General features: G+C 36.9%; 1 protein-coding gene across 3 annotated transcripts in view; it reads right to left on the reverse strand.

The window, feature by feature from the left end:
* The window catches only part of RABEP1 (rabaptin, RAB GTPase binding effector protein 1), a 96,816-nt gene that overhangs the window by 67,854 nt on the left and 6,674 nt on the right, over nucleotides 1-22,288 (reverse strand). The window lies entirely within an intron of this gene.

Consider the following 22,288-nt stretch of genomic DNA (forward strand, 5'->3'; position numbering starts at 1 on the left):
GACCAGGCTCCTCTGTCCAAGGGATTCTCCAAGCAAGAATACTGGAGTGGGTTGCCATTTCCTTCTCCAATGTATGAATGCATGTTAAGTCACTTCAGTCGTGTCCGATTCTGTGCGACCCCATGGACAGCAGCTCACCAGGCTCCTCTGTCCACGGGATTCCCCAAGCAAGAATACTGGAGTGGGTTGCCATTTCCTTCTCCCAGAAAGGGAGATAATACTATGTGTTATCAGTAGTAACACGTCTACCTAATTACCTAGGTCAGCAGAGGTCTCGGATCCCTACAACCAGGTAATAATTTACTAAAATTTTAACCATGATCTGATATTATCTCTGAAGGCCCTCAGTTCAGGTCATTTGCTCAGTCGTGTCAGACTCTTTGCGACCCCATGAATCGCAGCACACCAGGCCTCCCTGTCCATCACCAACTCCCGGAGTTCACTCAGACTCATGTCCATCCAGTCAGTGATGCCATCCAGCCATCTCATCCTCTGTCGTCCCCTTTTCCTCCTGCCCCCAATCCCTCCCAGCATCAGAGTCTTTTCCAGTGAGTCAACTCTTCGCATGAGGTGGCCAAAGTACTGGAGTTTCAGCTTTAGCATCATTCCTTCCAAAGAAATCCCAGGGCTGATCTTCAGAATGGACTGGTTGGATCTCCTTGCAGTCCAAGGGACTCTCAAGAGTCTTCTCCAACACCACACTTCAAAAGCATCAATTCGGGGTACTCTTTCTACCCCCTTCTGATGCCTATGTCAGAAGCTTTCTCTATCTCCTTTATACTTTAATAAAACTTTAAAAAAAAAAAAAAAAAGCATCAATTCTTCGGCGCTCAGCCTTCTTCACAGTCCAACTCTCACATCCACACACGACCAGTGGAAAAACCATAGCCTTGACTAGATGGATCTTTGTTGGCAAAGTAATGTCTCTGCTTTTGAATGTACTATCTAGGTTGGTCATAACTTTCCTTCCAAGGAGTAAGCGTCTTTGAATTTCATGGCTGCAGTCACCATCTGCAGTGATTTTGGAGCCCCAAAAAATAAAGTCTGACACTGTTTCCACTGTTTCCCCATCTATTTCCCATGAAGTGATGGGACCAGATAATACTCCTCTAAACCTATTACTCAATTAAATTGAGCTTATAATTTTATAGCACCCAGAAAAAAAAGACTGGAAAAAATGCAATGATCTGTCTACAAGATATAGGATTACAGCTAATCAATTTCTTCCATGTGCTTCTCAAAGTTCTCTACAACTCCTTCAATACTAAATAATTAAAACCAGTATTTATTTGCTCCCACGACATCTTCAGTCAAGCCTCACTACAGATCTAACAGCATCAAAGCAATCCATGGCAAAAAGAGAAAATGATAGCTGCTTTGAGTTCCCTGTCATTAAAGGTAAGGAGTTATTTTGAGGAGCAAGCATCTAGGATCTTTTTATCAAAGCAAAGAATGACATCTGATCATCTGAACACGTGTTAACCCTCAGAGAAAAAGAGGAATGGAGAATCCACTGGAAGGGGGAAATGTGTAGTTATTTCATATTTACTTTTGAAATCATGAAGAAAGTAAGTTCTCTGTACTATTTACTTGTCTTGGTATTTTTAATTGTCCAGATTCCAATTGTTAAATAAATTAAGCAAATTTTCCACTTCACGTTTTAGTTACAGGTAGCTACTCATTAAAACATGAGTTAGGGAAAAGCAATGAGAAATAAAGAAAGATGATCCTTCTGTTCTTACTTGCCACTAAAAACTACACTCCCACCCACTACTACCTTCCACTAAAGTGCACAGACACACACAAAATGTCCATACTTTCAACATTATATTTAGAAACTGAAGCTAATAAATCAATAAAAACTAAAATACAGCCTTTAAAATTACAGCCAAGAAAGATTAAGTGTGTTTCCAATACTCCCCACCCTGTCCTGGCTCTGACCTACAGTTGAGGCACAGTCCACACCCACAGATCTGGCTGCCTCTCCCCACAACTGAGGACAAATTTCAATTCCAGCAGTCGTGATCCCCTTGAGGATATACCAAGTAACTAACTCTCTTATTCTTTTTCATAAAAAAAATTTTAAACCTCCCCCAAATTTTTTTAAATCCACCTCAACTATTTCCAACATACTACTGTTCTACAACACATAAAAAAGCCCAAACAACTGCTTTTTATAAGAATGCCTCTATAGCTTCATCTGGAAAAATCAATTCACCTTGCATAAAATGGCAAGAAAGTTTAAAAACAGGCATCTCTTAAATCATAATGCATGAGCAACCAACCACAAATCAAACTGAAAATAGATCTCATCACACAAAATATTTTTTTTAACATGGCGACTAGCAGTTCACAATAACAATAGTTCATGTAAAAACCACTTAGCCCGGCATATTAGAAAAAATGGGTAAATGTTAGCTATAAACTAGTAAGATTTAATGATATTAAGTGAATAAGGAAAAACAGCAGAGTGATCAACTGGCTTTGACAAAAGACCAGAAGTCACTTCTAGCCTCATGATTCTGACTCAGTTCCACGCTTAGACTTCCAGCTCATATCATTCCCTACTACCATGTATCATCCTAGCAACATGCCACCATTAATGCCAACTTCAACAACACTAAGCCTGCTGTAACTCACAGCTGAGAGCTATTGGCATATCAGACTCTGTTAAACATTCCAAACATTCTGTACACTGCTACCTTCTTTTGAGTAATAAAATAAAGGGGGCACACTATGTTATGCAATGACTTCTTTTAATGCTTGATATGCAAAGAGAAAAATTATTACATCATTTATTCAAAGTGTCTGCACTGGTGGTATAGTGATGAGCATAGCTGCCTGCCAAAAGTGTCTGAATTAAGCAACAATACAAAAAGAAAAGAATAATATGGTAAATAAATGAAGGAAAGGTGCAATAATTGTTAGATATATCTCCTTCCCTAATTTTGACATGAATGTGAAAATATGTAATAATTTAGAAATATTTTAAAGCCTCAAGCTGGGTCCTACTATTACACTCTAACATATACTAAACTTGATGAGACATTATCAATGGGGGGGTGGAAAACAATCTAGGTTAAACGTTACTACAATCAGAATTTTTTTTGTTTAAAAACATTTAAGATCCAGGAAAACACCTATTTCAAGCAAAAAAAAAATTTATAACTCCAGTGGAACAAAAGAATCTGAACAGTTCCTGAAACTCAGAAGTCTTAATTTGTATATCATTGACTTTGCTAAGTCACTTCAGTCGTGTCCGACTCTGTGCAACCCCATAGACGGCAGCCCACCAGGCTCCCCCGTCCCTGGGATTCTCCAGGCAAGAACACTGGAGTGGGTTGCCATTTCCTTCTCCAATGCATAAAAGTGAAAAGTGAAAGTGAGGTCACTCAGTCATGTCCGACCCTCAGCGACTCCATGGACTGCAGCCTACCAAGCTCCTCCATCCATGGGATTTTCCAGGCAAGAGTACTGGAGTGGGGTGCCATTGCCTTCTCCGATCACTGACTTTAAAGTGAAACTATTAAGTATTGTAGGTATGTACATCCATCCAATGGAATAATATTAAGTCAGAAAAATTATATTAAAAGACACAAAATTATATTGATATATAACATAATACAATCTATGGATATATATGTGTGTGTATGTGTGTGCGTGTGTGTGTGTGTGTGGGTGTTGCTGCCGCTAAGTCGCTTCAGTTGTGTCCGACTCTGTGCGACCCCATAGACGGCAGCCCACCAGGCTTCCCTGTCCCTGGGATTCTCCAGGCAAGAACACTGGAGTGGGTTGCCATTTCCTTCTCCAATGCATGAAAGTGAAAAGTCAAAGTGAAGTTGCTCAGTCGTGTCCGACTCTTAGCAACCCCATGGACTGCACCCCGCCAGGCTCCCCTGACTCTGGGATTCTCCAGGCAAGAACACTGGAGTGGGTTGCCATTTCCTTCTCCAATGCATGAAAGTGAAAAGTGAAAGTGAAGTCGCTCAGTCGTGTCCTACTCCTAGCAACCCCATGGACTGCAGCCCACCAGGCCCCTCCGTCCACGGGATTTTCCAAGCAAGAGTACTGGAGTGGGTTGCCATTGCCTTCTCCGATATATATATATGCCAAATTATATTCAGAGTGGTTCTCTCTCTGAATCAAAGTTAATCAAAAGGATAAATTACACTTGATTGGATTTAAATTAAAAAGTAGTAAGGTGCTTCATTTTTAAGTTTCAGTGATTATAATTTTGTCCTATTGCTCCATCTCAATTTCTCTGCTCCTAAAATGTACACATAACTTATTTCAATGGTCTTAAAATATTTTAACACACTAAAGAGTCATTTTAAAACTACACATATATTTTCCCAGGACAAATAATTTGCTAAAATTAAAAAAAATTTGCTAAAAACAAAAATCTTTTGTTTCAGAAGTGGCCTTTCAGCTGGCAAATGACCTGTACTCTGAAAACTCTTCCCTGTACTCTGAAAACTCTGTCCAGCCTTTTGAGGGATTACTAAAAATTATTATTATTTGCAGTAAATACACTCACTGAATGATGCCTTGTTTAGGAAATATTCAGTAAATCCACAATTACTTGCCTCAGTAAGGAAGGGGAAGGAGAAGGTAAAGTAGAGCAGTCTACAATAACATTACCAGTCATCCGACAGTATTAGAGCAAACAGATACAGCACTTGGGAATAATTTTTCCCATAATACTAAAGATAAACATAAATTCTTTAGTATAATAGAAAGCCTGTCATCTCATTTTATATAATCCTCCAAAATCTGACTCTAACAACTTTAAGATACTGCAGCCTTTCTCCCTGTCCATTTACTCAGATGAAACATTTCTAAAACAAAAGAACATCTGGTGATGAAGTTTACACAGAACATCTTTTTAGCCTTCCTTATGTGAAGCAAAATGAAAACCCTTATTTTCTTTTACTCTTTTATTCTTTTTTTAAAACTCTCTTAAATAACTAGGTGCTATAGTATTTCAGATAAAAGATAACATTTTTTAAATAATGGGTTTCAAGTAAGAAAGTCAATTATTTCTCATGTAAAAATTAGGTGTTTATGCAAATGACTTGAAAATGTTGTCATAAATCCAGGAAAAATATTAAATGAAAAGAACTGGCAACAAATTTTAATTCAGGTAGATAATGAGATAATGAAAAATTAAGAAGAGAGTCTTCAAAAGGGCAAAAGTAGAATTAAGGATGGAAAAAACTGATGTGGGGAATGGGTCGCAGGGATGACAAGAACTGCGGTGAGAAGAATCAAAAAACAGAACATTTTCTAATTTTCAACCGCCCTAGAGATGTTAATGATCAAAATTAATTAACCTCTAGGCATTTGCAGTGTGGAATTTTATGGGTCCAATTTTTAGTTTACATTATTGAGTGGGAATAACAACTGGATAATAGTGTTATAAGGATTGTATAGATTACTATAGTCCAATGTATTTCAAACTAAATGTCAATCCATTAGTAAGCCGTTACATCAATGTAGTGATTAGCAATCTGCCATTTAAAGTTAATAATAAAATATAATAGGAAATACCAGCAACACATTTAATATGGGTATATGTTATTTCATGATTGGGTTGTGGTGGAGAAAGTGCTTCTTACAGTGGAGAGAGGTCAAAATAGTTCGAAACACCAATTCCTAATTCATGCAGGAATCCATTCCTATAACAGACATGTGATCACATGGCTTACACATAAACATAAACCTAACAACTCAGTTCACTGCCTTATGGGGCAGCCAATTCCACCATTAAGAGATATTAGATTATCCTCCCCGCTTTACTTGAACAAGTGGTCACCTGTTAGAAATACCTATTTTTACTAAAAGAACCTTAAATCATCTTCCTTAGAAATCTTAGTTTTGCCCTACAGAATCACTGAGGAAAATTTCTATTATCTGACATCTCACACTTGCCCTCTCCTTTCTTCTCCAGATGAAACATCTCTTCCCCCTTTAATAATGTCTAAATTCTTCATGATCTCAGTTGCTCTCTCTGCACACTACAGGTAGTCAAAATTCTACATAAAACAGGACACTCTAATCCTTACACAATACCAGCTTAGTGGAAACATTATATCTGGGGGCTATACTCTTAATAACATACTATAAATTTACCCTAGCTTTTACTGGCTGTGATCTCACATTGTCATTGCTGGCCCAATAAAGATAACTTCAAAAATAAGCTGACTATACACAGTATCTTATATAAAATGCATAACCAACAAAGACCTACTGTATAGCCCAGGGAACTACACTTAATATTTTGTAATAACCTATAAGGGAAAAGAATCTGCAAAAGCATACATACACACAAGCAAATATATACAACTGAATCACTGTGCTGTACACCTGAAACTAACACAACATTGTAAATCAACAATACTTCAATTTTTTAAAAAAGCTAACTATATGGCTGAAATAAACTATGGACATTTTTGAATACTGGTCAAGACATACAATATAAGTTCAACCACCATTACATGCATTTTACCAGATAATTTTTTTAATCACCTTAATTTCTGATTACACATAGCCCAATTACCATAACTGTCAAAAGCTCATGTTCAACAAGTGATATAATTATGTGTGGATAAAAATGGATAGCTATCTTATTCAATTTGTACAAACTGGTATTATTCTACTTCGAGTATTTCAAATACCAAATGCCAAGCCAGATGAAAAAGCAAGACTCTCACTGGACTTTTTGAAAAGAAGATATATTTTCTAACTATTTGGATATTTAAATATTTTAGAGTCCCACTTACAAGACAAATAAAGCAATTCAAAACTTATATATCTTAAGCTTAAAACTCAAAGAAGGCTTACTTAAGAAAAGGCCAAAAGAATTCAGCTTTCTGCCTATAACTCTACTGGCATTCATAAGTAGAACCACATCATGCCACTTTAGGACCTGGCTTGGAACTCTGAGAATTCACTATCAGTGAAGTTGAATTTAACCTTTATTTTGTGCTTGAATTAACCATGTGTCAGTAAGGTTGCTGGTGAGAATGCAAATTAGTACAACCACTTTGGAAAACAGTTCCTTACAGATGCACACCTACCATATGATACAGCAATCCTACAAATGAAAACATATTTCCACACAAAGATTTGCACACAAGTGCTCACCAAAGCTTTGATAATACTTACAAAACTACTTTGGCTTATGATAACCAAAAACTGGAAATAAACCAAAATGCCCACTATAAATGGACAAATAATAGTGTATCCATACAATGAAATATTAGACAGCAACAAAAAGGAATGCATTACTAATTCACACAATCTGGATAAATCTCAAGAGCATCGTTTAAGTGAAAGAAATCAGACACAAAAAGTATGATCCCACTTATATAAAATTCTAGAAAAGGCAAAACGATGACGACAGAAAGTAGAGCAGCACTTGCCCAGAGGAGTTTAACCACAAAGTGTCATGAAAGAACTTTTTGGGGTAAAACATTCTATTAACACAATTATGGTGATGGTTACAAACTGTGTATGTTTGAAAACTCAAGAATCTATATACTTAAACCTAGTAAATTTTAGCATAAACTGTTTTTTGATCAGCTTTACTGTGGTATGAATTTAAAAATACAAGAATAAATTAGTGCTTGGTAGCATTAAGTGCTATCCTATTAGTGCTTCATAGCATAAGTGCTATCCTCTTCAGGCCAGTTTTATTATCTTCATAGCACTTATTACTTGGAGAAGGCAATGGCACCCCACTCCAGTACTCTTGCCTGGAAAATCCCACAGACGGAGTAGCCTGGCAGGCTGTAGTCCATGGGGTCGCTAAGAGTCAGACACGACTGAGCGACTTTACTTTAACTTTTCACTTTCATGCATTGGAGCAGGAAGTGGCAACCCACTCCAGTGTTCTTGCCTGGAGAATCCTAGGGATAGGGGAGACTGATGAGCTGCCATCTATGGCGTTGCACAGAGTCGGACACGACTAAATCGACTTAGCAGCAGCAGCACTTATTACTATCTGAAACTATTTCCCTAAATATCTGAATGTTTAAATATTGTTCCATACTAGAGGAGGCCCTCAGTGAAAACTGAGACTGTATGTATCCTGCTCATTGTTACATATTACATTTTTAACACCTTGAACTGTGGCTAACACATGGAAGGCATTCAATAAACATTTACTAAATAAATAAGTAAACAAAAAAGATAAGCAGGAATAACTAAAACCCATTGATGAAGAGGGGCATAAGTCAGGGTTTTAAAAGACAGCAAGGATTTGAAGAAACAAAGGAGAGAAGAGTCTTCAACTGCAATGGAAATGAGACATTAATGTATATCTGTCTAGGAGCCAGCAAACATCTCTGACGCGGACAAAACTGCAACTTTCCCAACTTTGCATACAAGTCCCAATGAGTTACTTCTTGGCTTTCCAACATGGTAGCCATGGGCTTCCCTGGTAGCTCAGTTGGTAAGGAATCTGCCTGCAATGCAAGAAACCCTGGTTTGATTCCTGGGTCAGAAGAACCACTGGAGAAGGGATAGGCTACCCACTCCAGTGTTCTTGGGCTTCCCTTGTGACTCAGCTGGTAAAGAATCTGCCTGCAATGCGGAGACCTGGGTTCGATCCCTGGGTTGGGAAGATCCCCTGGAGAGGGGAAAGACTACCCACTCCAGTATTCTGGCCTGGAGAAGTCCATGGACTATACAGTCCATGGGATCACAAAGAATCTTGACATGACGGAGCAACTTTCATTTTCCAGCCACCGAACACATGAAATGTGGCCATCTGAATTGTGTGTTAAATATGAAACATATATGGAATTTTGAAGACTTCAGTACAAAAATATTTTACTATCTCATTAATACTTTCTATCACATGTAGAAATTATAACATCTGGAATATACTGGATAAATAAAATTGAGTGTTAAAATTGATTTCACAGAAAGTTATACACACATGTTCAGAGAAGCATTATTCATAACATCTAAAGAAAGGAAACTCAAATGTTCAACTGATGACTGGATAAGCAAAATTTGGTGTATTTATACAACAGAATACCATATATCCAAAAAGGAATGAAGTACTAACAAGTTACAAGACGGATGAGCCTTGAAAACATTAAGTAAAAAAAGCCAGACACCATAGGCTACCTATTGTATGATTCCATTTATATGTAATATCCAGAGAAGAAAAATTCATAGAGACTAAACTATTAGTGGTTGCCAGCAGTTGGGGACGGAGAAGGTGATGGCACCCCACTCCAGTACTCTTGCCTGGAAAATCCCATTGAAGGAGGAGCCCGGTAGGCTGCAGTCCATGGGGTCGCCAAGAGTCAGACACAACTGAGCGACTTTACTTTCATTTTTCATTTTCAAGCATTGGAGGAGGAAATGGCAAACCACTCCAGTGTTCTTGCCTGGAGAATCCCAGGGATGGGGGAGCCTGGTGGGCTGCCATCTATGGGGTCACACAGTCGGACACAACTGAAGTGACTTAGCAGCACCAGTTTGGGAAGAAGGAATGGAATGGGGAATGACTGTTAACGGTCAGGGTATTCTTTGGAGGATGAGGAACATATTTTGAAATTAGTGGTGATGGATGCACAGCTCTGCAGATATTCTAAAAACCACTGAATTGTATGTTTTAAAGGGGTGAAGTTGATGATGTATGAACTGAATCTCAATAAAGCTGTTAATAAAATTAATCTCACCTTTCTATTTAGAAGTGTTTGTTTCAGTTTGATTTTTTTAATCTTTCAATGTGGCTGCCAGACACAACTGAAGTGACCTAGCACAGCACAGCACAATGTGGCTACCAGAAAAAATTTACACTCTTTGGCTCACATTATATCTCTATTGGACAGCATTGTTCTAGAGAGCTTATGGGGGGAGGGGGATACCCTGGATATTCTGAGTTCTCATTTTTACTTCTATTTGTCTTACACTATTTTTCCCAATTTGCCAGCCTGCTTCAAGTATCACCGTACTTTACAGCCAACTGAGACACTAAGATCAGTCATTTTAAAACCCAAGATTCCCTTCTCCCCTGTGCTTTTACAGTAGCACGGTGTTACTCTACTACAGCGTGCAGACTATTAGTGGTCTAATGAGATAAGGAGTTTGTACAAGAATGTAAAATCAACTAGGACACTGAGCACATTTCCAGGGTTCCTTGAGAAAAAATGACTGATTCTAGGTCTGGGGCAGAAGTATAAATGATAAACCTGGAACACCTTGGCACCTACTGCAATTTTATCAAAGGATTTCCCTTTGTAACAAAGGAGTCAGCTTAGAGGATTCAAAGGCCAACAATGAGATAATCTGAACATCAGTGTGCAGGCTGAACCAACCCTTCCCCTCAAATACTAATTTCCCGATCACCAATCCAGTAAATATTACCTTATAAATGATGTAATTAAGGATCCTGAGAAAAGAAGTTTATCCCAGACTATAATGTACCCATAAAATCATTCCTCCACCATTCCAGATAAAGGGGCATTATACATACTCACACATACAATTCACAGCAGATAACTATTAATAAAAAATTTAATTACTTTTGGTTAACAACCCCTTTAATATAAAATGCAAATTTACCCATAGTCTGAAGATTTTTTTTTCATTTTAACTGGAGGCTAATTACAATATTGTGGTGGTTTTTGCCATACATTCACATGAATCAACACAGGTGTACATATGTCCCCCATCCCACCTCCCTCCCCACCTCATCCCTCTGGATTGTCCCACAGCACTGGCTTTCAGTGCCCTGCTTCATGCATCAACTTGCACTGGTTATCTATTTTACATATGGTAATCTACATGTTTCAATGCTATTCTCTCAAATCATCCCACCCCCACCTTCTCCCAAAGTCCAAAAGTCTGTTCTTTACATCTCTTTTGCTGTCTTGCATACATGGTCGTCATTACCATCTTTCTAAATTCCATATATATGCATTTATATACTGCATTGGTGTTTCTCTGACTTACTTCACTCTGTATAACAGGCTCCAGTTTCATCCACCTCATTAGAACCGACTCAAATGAGTTCTTTTTTATAGCTGAATAATATTCCATTGCATTTATGTACCACAACTTCTTTATCCATTCGTCTGCCAATGAACATCTAGGTTGCTTCTGGGTCCTAGCTATTATAAACAGTGCTGCAATGAACCCTGGAGTACAAATGTCTCTTTTTTCAATTCTGGTTTCCTCAGTGTGTATGCCCAGCAGTGGGACTGCTGGGTCATATGGCAGTTCTATTTCTAGTTCTTTAAGGACTCTCCACACTGTTCTCCATAGTGGCTATACTAGTTTGCATTCCCACCAACAGTGTAAGAGGGGTCCCTTTTCTCCACACCCTCTCCAGCATTTGTTTGTAGACTTTTTGATGGCAACATTTCTGACCAGCAAGAGACTGTACCTCATCGTGGTTTTGACTTGCATTTCTCTGATAATAAGTGATGTTGAGCTTTTCATGTGTTTGTTAGCCATCTGCATGTCTTCTTTGGAGAAATGTATGTTTAGTTCTTTGGCACATTTTTTGATTGTGTTGTTTATTTTTCTGGTATTGAGCTGCATGAGATGGCTTATATATTTTGGAGATTAATTCTTCATCAGTTGTTTCATTTGCTATTATTTCCCCCCATTCTGAAGTCTGCCTTTTCTCTGTGCTTATAGTTTCCTTCCTTGTATAAAAGCTTTTAAGTTTAATTAGGTCCCATTTGTTAATTATTGTTTTTATTTCCATTACTCTGTGAGGTGGGTCATACAGGATCTGGCTCTACATATGTTTTCCTCTCAGAGTTTTATAATTTCTGGTCTTACATTTAGATCTTTAATCCATTTTGAGTTTATTTTTGTATATGGTGTTAGAAAGTGTTCTAGTTTCATTCTTTTATAGGTGGTTGACCAGTTTTTCCAGCACCATTTGTTAATAAGATTGTCTTTTCTACATTGTATATTTTTGCCTCCTTTGTCAAAGATAAGGTGTCCATAGGTGCATGGATTTATCTCTGGGCTTTCTATTTTGTTTCATTGATCTATATTTCTGTCTTTGTGCCAGTACCATATTGTCTTGATGAAGAATTTTTTCTTTTAATCATTTACAGGGGGGGGGAAATCAAGCCTAACACAACATATGATACCTCTTAGAACCATTTTGATTATACTATAAAACAAATCAAATCCCCTATGTACACACTGTCCTTCATTATAACACAGAAAACCTAAAATATAGATGTAATTTCTTAAAGGGTAGATATAATTTCTTATCTCTCTATACATGTTAATAGAAGGACTACAATATAACTACACAGCTGACATTAGGAGTTACTTATCACAAGAAAAGCTCTTCATAAATAAATAATAAAAACACAAGCATTATATTTTATTTATAAGGAAAGTTAAATGCATTATTTATGAGCTTTTCAGAAATATCAAGGTCATACATTGAAAGGGATCAGAATTTTGATAAATAGTTATCCTAAGTGTGGAGAAAGAAGATTAATTATACATCCCTGAGGAGACATGAGAAATCAACAGGCAAAAGTATTTCCAGGAGAGAGTGCTGATGTTATTGGGGTTGTTGAAGGGTCTCAAAGTTAGAAAAAATTAAATAATGGAAGCTAACAATTAAGTATCCGCTACCTATCAGGTATCATATAGAAAGCAGTAAAGCATAATAATTGAAAGCACAGGCTCTGGAATTAATTTTTAAATCCCAGCTCTGCCACTTATAAACTGGTTCCTTCTCTTTACCTGTAAAAATGAAGACTAGATTACTACTACATTCCAGGGTTGTAGGAAGGATTAAATAATCTATATACAGCTTAAAGAGTATTAGGCAAGTTATTTTATACACTGGCTCATTAAATTTTCAAAACAAACCATAAAGTAGGCATACGATCCCCAGTTATAAGTGAGGAAACATTCTGAGAAATTAAGTAAAATGCCTATTGTTGCAGTTAATAAAAGGCAGAGCTGGGTTCAAACACCAATCTGTCAAGGCCTAGAAAGATTACCCTGTGATTTTAAGTATTTCATAGAGATTAATATAGGAGATCCATGCATCACGTGAGTTATAAACAAGTATAATACCACCTTCTAGGGTGGCTCTTTTATTTAGTCACACTGTTAATTTACATGTTGAAATATATATACTCAATAATAAGTCATTTTCCTTCACAGTAAGGGCATTATACTGTTAGGGTTTTGGTTTTTTTAAGTTATTTGTGTAACTTTATATCAGAATGGTAAAGGCACAATCTAAAGCATTTTATTATTAACCAGTGGTTCTCAACTGAAGGTGCTCTTGCTCCCCAGAGGACATGTGGCAATGTCTGGAGACATTCCTGGTTGTCACAACCAAGGGCTAAGGGTACTGGTATTCAGTGGTTAGAGGTCAAAGAGGCTACTTAACATCCTACAATGTAAAGGACAGTCATACACAACAAAGAATAATCCAGCCTAAAATGTCAATAGTGGTAAAGGTTATAAACTGATAGGGAGGGTTGAGAATTTCAGATACAAGTGACAGACCAGAAGACCGGTAGTAAGTCTCTCTCCAAAGGAAACCATAAACAAAACAAAAAGACAACCTACAGAATGGGAGAAAATATTTGCAAAGGATACGACCGACAAGAGCTTAATTTCCAAAATATACAAACAGCCCATACAAGTCAACAACAAAACACCCAATCAAAAAAATGGTCTGAAGAACTAAAAAGATATTTCTCCAGAGACGACAGACAGCTGGCCAAAAGGCACATGAAAAGAACCTCAACATCACTAATTATTAGACAGATGCAAATCAAAACTACAATGAGGTACCACCTCACACTGGTCAGATGGTCGTCATTAAAAAGTCGACAAATAACAAAAGCTGGAAAGGGTGCGGAGAAAATGGAACCCTCCTACACTCCTGATGGGAATGTGAGTTGGTGCAGCCACTACAGAAAAACAGTACGGAGATTCCTCAAGAAACTAGAATTGCCATATGATCCAGCAATCCCTCTCTTGGGCATATATCCAAACAAGACTACAAATCAAAAAGATACATGCACCCCGATGTTCAAAGCAGCACTATTTACAATAGCCAAGGCATAGAAATAACCTAAATGTCCACTGACAGATGAACTGATAAAGATGATGTGGTATATATATCCAATGGAATTCCACTCAGTCATAAAAAAGTATGAAATAATGCCTTTTACAGCAACATCGATGGCCTAGAGATTATCATGCTAAGTGATGTAAGTCAAAGACATATTATGATACCACTTACACGTGGAATCTAAAATATGACACAAATGAACTTACCCAGAAGACAGAAACAGACTCACAGACAGAGAACAGACTTGTGGTTGCCAAGGGGGATGGGGGATGGATGGATTGGGAGTTTCGGGTTAGCAGATGCAAACTATTTATTATATACAGAATTGATAAACAACGTCCTACTGTATAGGATAAGGAACTATACTCAATATCCTGTTATAAACCAGAATGGGCAAGAATATGAATATATATATATATATATATATCTGAATCACTTTGCTATACGGCAGAAATTAACACCATATTATATATCAACTATACTTCATTTTTTTAAGTCCATTCTAATCCTAAAATGCTGTCTCCTTACCATACCTGACTAAAGCAAATCCAGGATATATTTCAGGACAGAGGACTAGGTAGTAATCAACAGTAAGTCTTAAAATTTTGTATACTTTTCAACCAAGCAATTTCACTACCAAGTATATATCCTAAGAAGTAATGATGAATATACAGATTTCATTACAAGAATGTTACTTCTTTAAAGCATTTATTTCAAAACATTAGAATTTCAAAAGATAGAAATAAGCAAATGCCTAACAAAAGAAAAGTGACGCCCAAACAAGTTTCAAGATGAAACTTGAAAGAGACCATAACAAATTCTAACAAATCTACAGGGAATAAAAAACATGTCCTTTGTTATTTAAACTGTCTTCAGCATAGTAAAAGATGGAATGCTTCCCTATTTTACTAGGCTAGTATAACCAAGGTACCAAAACCCAAGGTAGTACCAAAATGGAAAACCATAAGCCAATCTCACTTATGAATTTTTTCAAATTAAAAAAAAGACATTAACATATTATTAAACCCAATCTAGATGGCAACCCACTCCAGTATTCTTGCCTAGAGAATCCCACGGATGGGGGAGCCTGGTGGGCTGCCGTCTATGGGGTCGCACAGAGTCGGACACGACTGAAGCGACTTAGCAGCAGCAGATACGCAACAACCCAGCAAAACCAAGTTGAGTTTATCTCAACAAAATCTGTCCCAACATTAGAAAACCAATTAATCAATTTTGTTACAGATCAAAAAGACCTGAAATAATCTAAATGAATTAGGAAGGAAAAAAGTAAAGCAATGAAAGAGGAAAACAGCTCTGAGAAACAGATAATGTCCAATAAAAGGATGATCCACATACCTAAAACAGAGAACCCAACAAATGGAACTAAGAAAATATTAAAAGAAAAAAGAAAGAAAATACTCAAAGATTTAAAAGAACAAGTATTTCCAAAAGGAAATCAGAAGTTAATAAGTAACAAAAAATAATAAAAATGTGAGCAAACAGGCTGACACAGGAAGAAAATAGAAGGAAGTTGGATCTTGAACATCCTTGAACAATTGAACCAGCCTTGGAATGCTTTACTTCTAAAGTTGTCATACACAAAAAAATCAACCCTTGAGTCACTTGGGACTGGATTTCCAATTGCTGTGGGGGACAAGTATTCCTGACACAGAAGAATACATCAAAATGCATGTATATCAAAAGTATCAAAATTTACATGCACATAACCTTTGAACAACTAATAAGGATTAAGGTAAGTATTTGCATAAATATTTAGAGACATATGTAGCAGGATGTTTACAATAGTGTTAACTGTAGTAGAAAAAAATTAACTATTAATAAATATATACTGACAGACCTAATTAATATTATGGAATCCATGCAATGGAATACCATGCAGTCATTAAAAATAAAATTTGTTTTTTGAATGGGAACAACATCCTATATAAGTATTAGAATTTTCAATTTTTAAGAGTTTTTTCATAGATTATACATATTAAACTCTGCAAAGATAATAAACCAAGTGAATGGATATTATCTTTGGCTAATCTTTTTTTCTTTATGCTTTTCTACATTTTCTGAATTGCTTGCAGTAGGCAATATTAATTTTATCTAAAATTCCTAACTTGACAAACAGTTTCATATAGAAACAAGTCAGAAAATTCAAATGATACGGAAAAAAATGGCCAACAATTTAGGAAAGAAACAAAAATGAAAAAAGTATAATCGGATATCTGACACTGAGATAAAGCAAGTCTTTGAAAGTATCAAAGCATTATCAAGTTTGTTCAAAAGACTCCTTAGGCTTCTCTATACCATACATTAGCAATAAGAGAAAGAATAAAACTCTAAAAGCATCTGTAACAAATAAATGACAAAGGCCAATGGCCATAAAAGAGATATTTATAAATTAATAAGAAAATGACAAAGGACATGAAGAGGCAATGCACAAAGAAAACAAATGGTCAATACATTTTTAAAGCCTAATCACACCCATCAAAACATATCTTATTGCTGTTTTAAGTTGCATTTAGTAACTTAAAACAGCAATAGCATTTGTCTATGCTATTGGTAATAAAAATTTTAATCTATACTTAATGTTAACAGGAATGAGGTTACACTAAAAGCCATCAGTACTAATGGGAGAAATGTAAACTAGAATAAGACATAGTTATTTACTATGTCTCCTATAGTTATTTACTAACAGCAAGATCTTACAAATAATCAAAGAGGCAGAAACAGGAAAATAAATTATGATATACTTACAGACTTTTTTTATATAAATTTATTTAATTGGAGGCTAATTACTTTACAATATTGTATTGGTTTTGCCATACCAACATGAATCCGCCACGGGAATAAATTTTATATCATTATCAAAAATAGAGGGACTTCCCTGGTGGTCTGAGTTCCCAATGCAGGGGGCCCAGGGTTCCATCCCTGGCCGGGAAACTAGATTCCACATGCCACAACTAAGAGTTCGCATATGGCAACTAAAGATTCCTCGTGCAGCTGAAGATCGAAGATTCTACATGCTGCAACTCAGACCCAGCACAGCCAAATAAATAAAAATAATTTAAAAAAAAAAAAAAAAAGAATACAAAACTACATGTGCAATACGTTCTACTCCTTAAAAATTGTATTTGTTGATATAAAACATGGCCAGAAATACACTAAAATGACAAAATATCCCAAAGCATACGATTACCAGTAATAAGTCCAGTTTTCTTTGAACTTTCTTTGTACTTTATGGCAGGGAAAAAAAAAAAAAAACCCTTGGTGTTTTAATTTTGCCCTCTTTTTAATGATGAGAGTTTACTTAACTAACCTGACCTAAGAGATAGTGGGTGGAATGAAAATAGTCATGAAGCCTGAGCAATTTACTAAACTTTCCTCAACTGTGAAATAGGGAGAATACCAACCTTAAAGCATTAAGAAATTTGAATAATTAATGCATTTAAAGTGCCTTAAGGGAGCATGGTAGTAGACCTAATGTGATCATTCCAACTTTTATCTGAATGAATAGATACCTAGGAAGAGTTCAGGAAAATTCTAGAAGGTTCTTGGCTCTTTAAAACATTAAAACACTAGAAAGTAGGGGGAAAGTCATTGTAACTATGTGGTATACCACCAGAAAAGATAAATCAAAAAACAAAACACTATTCAGGAATGGACTCAAGTATTTCTGGATATTTCAGTTCAGTTCAGTCGCTCAGTCATGTCTGACTCTTTGCGACCCCATGAATCGCAGCACACCAGGCCTCCCTGTCCATCACCAACTCCCGGAGTTCACTCAGACTCACGTCCATCGAGTCAGTGATGCCATCCAGCCATCTCATCCTCTGTCGTCCCCTTCTCCTCCTGCCCCCAATCCCTCCCAGCATCATCTTTTCCAATGAGTCAACTCTTCAAATGAGGTGGCCAAAGTACTACTTAGCATGTAATAAATAGTGTGACATGTCTAAATCAATGGAGAAAAATCACTATATGTGCTATCCAGCTAGCCATTTGAAATAAATTCTAATAAAAACTGGATTTCTAAATCAGTGCCTACATCAAAATAAATTCCAAAGTGATGTAACATTTAAAAGTAAACACTAGAGACTTCTCTAGTGGTCCAGTGATTAAGAATCCGCCTTGCAAAGAAGGGGACTCAGAGTCTGATCCCTGGGAGGGGAATTAAGGTCCCACATGCTACAGCCAACTATAAGCCCAGGCGCTGCAACTACTGAGCCCACAAGCCACAACCAAAGATCTCACATGACACAACGAAGACCTGACGCAGCAAATAAAAATATTTCTTTTAAAAAAGTAAATACTAGAAGATAACATAGACAAAGGAAATCCAGAGGCCACTAAGGAAAACACATGATGGACAGGGAAGCCTGGCGTGCTGCGGTCCATGGTGTTGAAGAGTCAGACACGACTGAGTGACTGAACTGAAGGAAAACACTGAGAAGTCACACGAAGTTAAAATATTTCCATATGCCAAAACATCTCAAAATAAATATACAAAATGGGGGAAATTTTTGCTACACACATGATAATGAGGTCAACTTCCCCACATGCAAAGAATTCAATTTGTTAAATTAAGGAGCTATAAACGCTCATATGGCTTCCCAGGTGGCTCAAAGTAAAGAATCTGCCTGAGATGCAGGAGATTTGGGTCCAATCCTTGGGTCTGGAAGATCCCCTGGCAAAGGAGATGGCAACCCACTCCAGTATTCTTGTCTGGGAAATTCCATGGACAGAGGAGTCTGGCAGGCTACAGTCCACGGGGTCACAGAGTCGGACAGAACTTAGTGACTAAACAACAACAAGCTCTCTTATACCCTGACCGTGAGCCTGTAAACTGTCGAACCTTTCTGAAAGAGAATTTGACATTAACCATTAACTTTTTAAACATTCATCCTTTGACTCAGTAATTTTGGTTCAAGCAATTTGTGACACAAAAATCCTCATGTGAGGGTGTGAAGACAGGTACAAGGATATTCGCTGAAGTTTTATTGTAATGGCATGAATATTTATCAATGAGGACTTACTTTAAAAAATTACAGTGCATCTATATTGTTGTTCAGTTGCCCAGTCCTGTCTGACTTTTTGAACCCCATGGACTGCAGCAGCTATATTATGCAGCCACAAAAGTGATCTATTTCAAAAATAGTAACATTATCTATATCAAAAACAAAGTAAAGAAAAAGAGAGTTGAGAAAAGCATATACACCGTGACTCCACTTTTAAATCATCAGAATATACATTTCTTTTTAAAAAAACAGAAAAATATATAGCAGATCTTTAACAGTGTTTATCTTTGAGAGGCAAGTTTATGAGCTTATATGGACTTTTCCATTCATATTATACATTTATAAATTTTTACAAGCATTTTTATTTCTGATGCAAAAAAATATTTTTAAGAAATTTAAAATCACATACACACAAAGATAGGCACAATAAAGGACAGAAACGGTATGGACCTAACAGACGCATAAGATATTAAGAAGAGGTGGCAAGAATACAGGGAAGAACTACACAAAAAAAGATCTTAATGACCCAGATAACCATGATGGTGTGATCACTCACATAGAGCCAGACATCCTGGAGTGTGAAGTCAAGTAGGCCTTAGGAAAAATCACTATGACTAAAGCTAGTGGAGGTGATGGAATTCCAGCTAAGCTATTTCAAATCCTAAAAGATGATGCTGTTAAAGTGCTGCCCTCAATATGCCTGCAAATTTGGAAAACTCAGCAGTGGCCACAGGACTGGAAAAGTTCAGTTTTTATTCCAATCCCAAAGAAGGGTAATGCCAAAAAGAATGTTCAAACTACTGCACAACTGCACTGATTTCACATGCTAGCAAAGTAACGCTCAAATCCTTCAAGTTAGGCTTCAACAGCATGTGAACTGAGGACTTCCAGATGTACAAAAGGATTTACAAAAGGCAGAGGAATCAGAGATCAAATTATGAATATCTGCTGGATCACAGAAAAAGCTACAGAACTCCAGAAAAATATATACATCTGCTTCATTGACTAGGCTAAAGCCTTTGAATGTGCAGACCACAACAAACTGGAAAATTCTTAAAGAGATGGGAATACCAGACCACCTTAGCTGCCTTTTGCAAAACCTTTATGCAGGTCAAGAGGCAATGGTTAGAACCCAACATTGAACAGACTGGTTCAAAATTAGGAAAGGAGTATGTCAAGGCTGTATACTGTCATCCTGCTTATTTAACTTATATGCATAGTACATCATACAAAATACTGGGCTGGATGAAGCACAAGCTGGAATCAAGACTATACAGAGAAATATCAATAACCTCAGATATGTAGATGACACCACCCTTACGGTAGAAAGTGAAGAGGAATTAAAGGGCCTCTTGATAAAGGTGAAAGAGGAGAGTGAAAACCGTAGCTTAAAACAACATTCAAAAAATGAAGGTCGTGGCATCTGGTCCCATCACTTCATGAAAAACATGGGTAAACAATGGAAACAGTGACAGACTATAAGTTCCAAAATCACTGTGGACAGTGACCGTAGCCATGAAATTAAAAGACACTTGCTCCTTGGAAGAAAAGCTGTAACAAACCTAGACAGTGTATTAAAAAACAGAGACATTACTTTGCCTACAAAGGTCTGTATAGTCAAAGCTATGGTTTTTCCAGTAGTCATGTTCAGATGTGAGAGCTGGACAATAAAAAAGGCTGAACACCAAAAAATTGATGCTTTCGAACTACGGTGAGGGAAAAGACCTTTGAAAGTACCTTCGACAGCAAGAAGATCCAACCAGTCAATCCTAAAGGATATCAACCCTGAATATTCATTGGAAGGACTGCTGCTGAAGCTCAAGTTCCAATACTCTGGCCACCTGATGCGAAGAACTGACTCCATTGAAAAAACCCTGATGCTGGGAAAGATAGAAAGCAGGAGAAGAAGGGGACAACAGAGGATGAGATAGATGGTTGGATGGCATCACCGACTCAATGGATATGAGTTTGAGCAAACTCTGTGAGATGATGAAGGTCAGGGAAGCCTGGCATGCTACAGTCCATGGGGTCTCAAAGAGTTGGACACAACTGAGTGACTGAACAACATGAAAGAACAAGCAAATACATAAATGGAACAGAAACAGTGAGCCTAGAAGTAGATAGATTCTCACAAATATAGATGACTGATCTGTGACAAAGAAAAGGCAATTCAATGAAGAAACAACAGCCTTTTCAACAAATGATGGTGCTGGAACAACTGAATATCCACATGCAAAAATAAAGAAAAAAGGATTTAGATATAGACCTTACAGCCTTCACAAAAAATAAGTCAAAGTGAGTCACAGACCTAAATGTAAAATGCAAAACTATAAAACTCCTGGAGCAAAACATAGGGGAAAATCTAGACGACAATGACTTTTTAGATATAGCACCAAATGTACGATCCATGAAAGAAATAATTATAAGTTGGGTTTCATTAAATTTAAAACTTCTGCTTGTGAAAGACGTTGCCAAGGGAATAAGACAAGCCACAGATCTGGAGAAAATACTTGCAAAAGACATATCTGATAAAGTCCTGTGATCCAAAATATACAAAGCCCTCTTAAAGCTAAACAATAAGAAAATTAACAATCTCATTAAAAGTTATGCAAAAATTCTGAACAGACACCTCACGAAAGAAGATATACAAACAGTAGTAAGTTCAACATCATGTGTTTTTCAGTAACTGCAAATTAAAACAATTAAAGATACCACCACACATCTACTAGAATGGCTAAAATCCAAAACACAGACACTTGCTGAACAAATGCTGGAAAAAGTGGAACAAGAATTCTCATTTATGGCCGGTGGGAATGCAAAATGGTACACCCACTTCAACATACTCTTCCCATATGATCCTGCAATCACACTCCTTAATATTTAGCCAAATGAGTGGAAAACTTACATCCGCACAAAAACCTGCTTTACAGAAGTTTTATTGGTAACTGTCAAAACTTGGAAGCAATCATGACGTCCTTCAATAACTGGTACATCCAGAAAATGGAATATTAATCAGTCCTTAAAAAAAAAAGGAAGAAGAAATGGGCTACCAAACCACAAAAAGACATGAGGAAACCTTAAATGTGTATTACTAAATGAAAGAAGCAATCTGAAAAGGCCACATAACTGTATGATTCCAACTATATAACATTCTAGAAAAGGCAGA

The sequence above is a fragment of the Bos indicus genome, chromosome 19 (assembly GCF_029378745.1).
Source record: "Bos indicus isolate NIAB-ARS_2022 breed Sahiwal x Tharparkar chromosome 19, NIAB-ARS_B.indTharparkar_mat_pri_1.0, whole genome shotgun sequence".
Taxonomy (NCBI): domain Eukaryota; kingdom Metazoa; phylum Chordata; class Mammalia; order Artiodactyla; family Bovidae; genus Bos; species Bos indicus.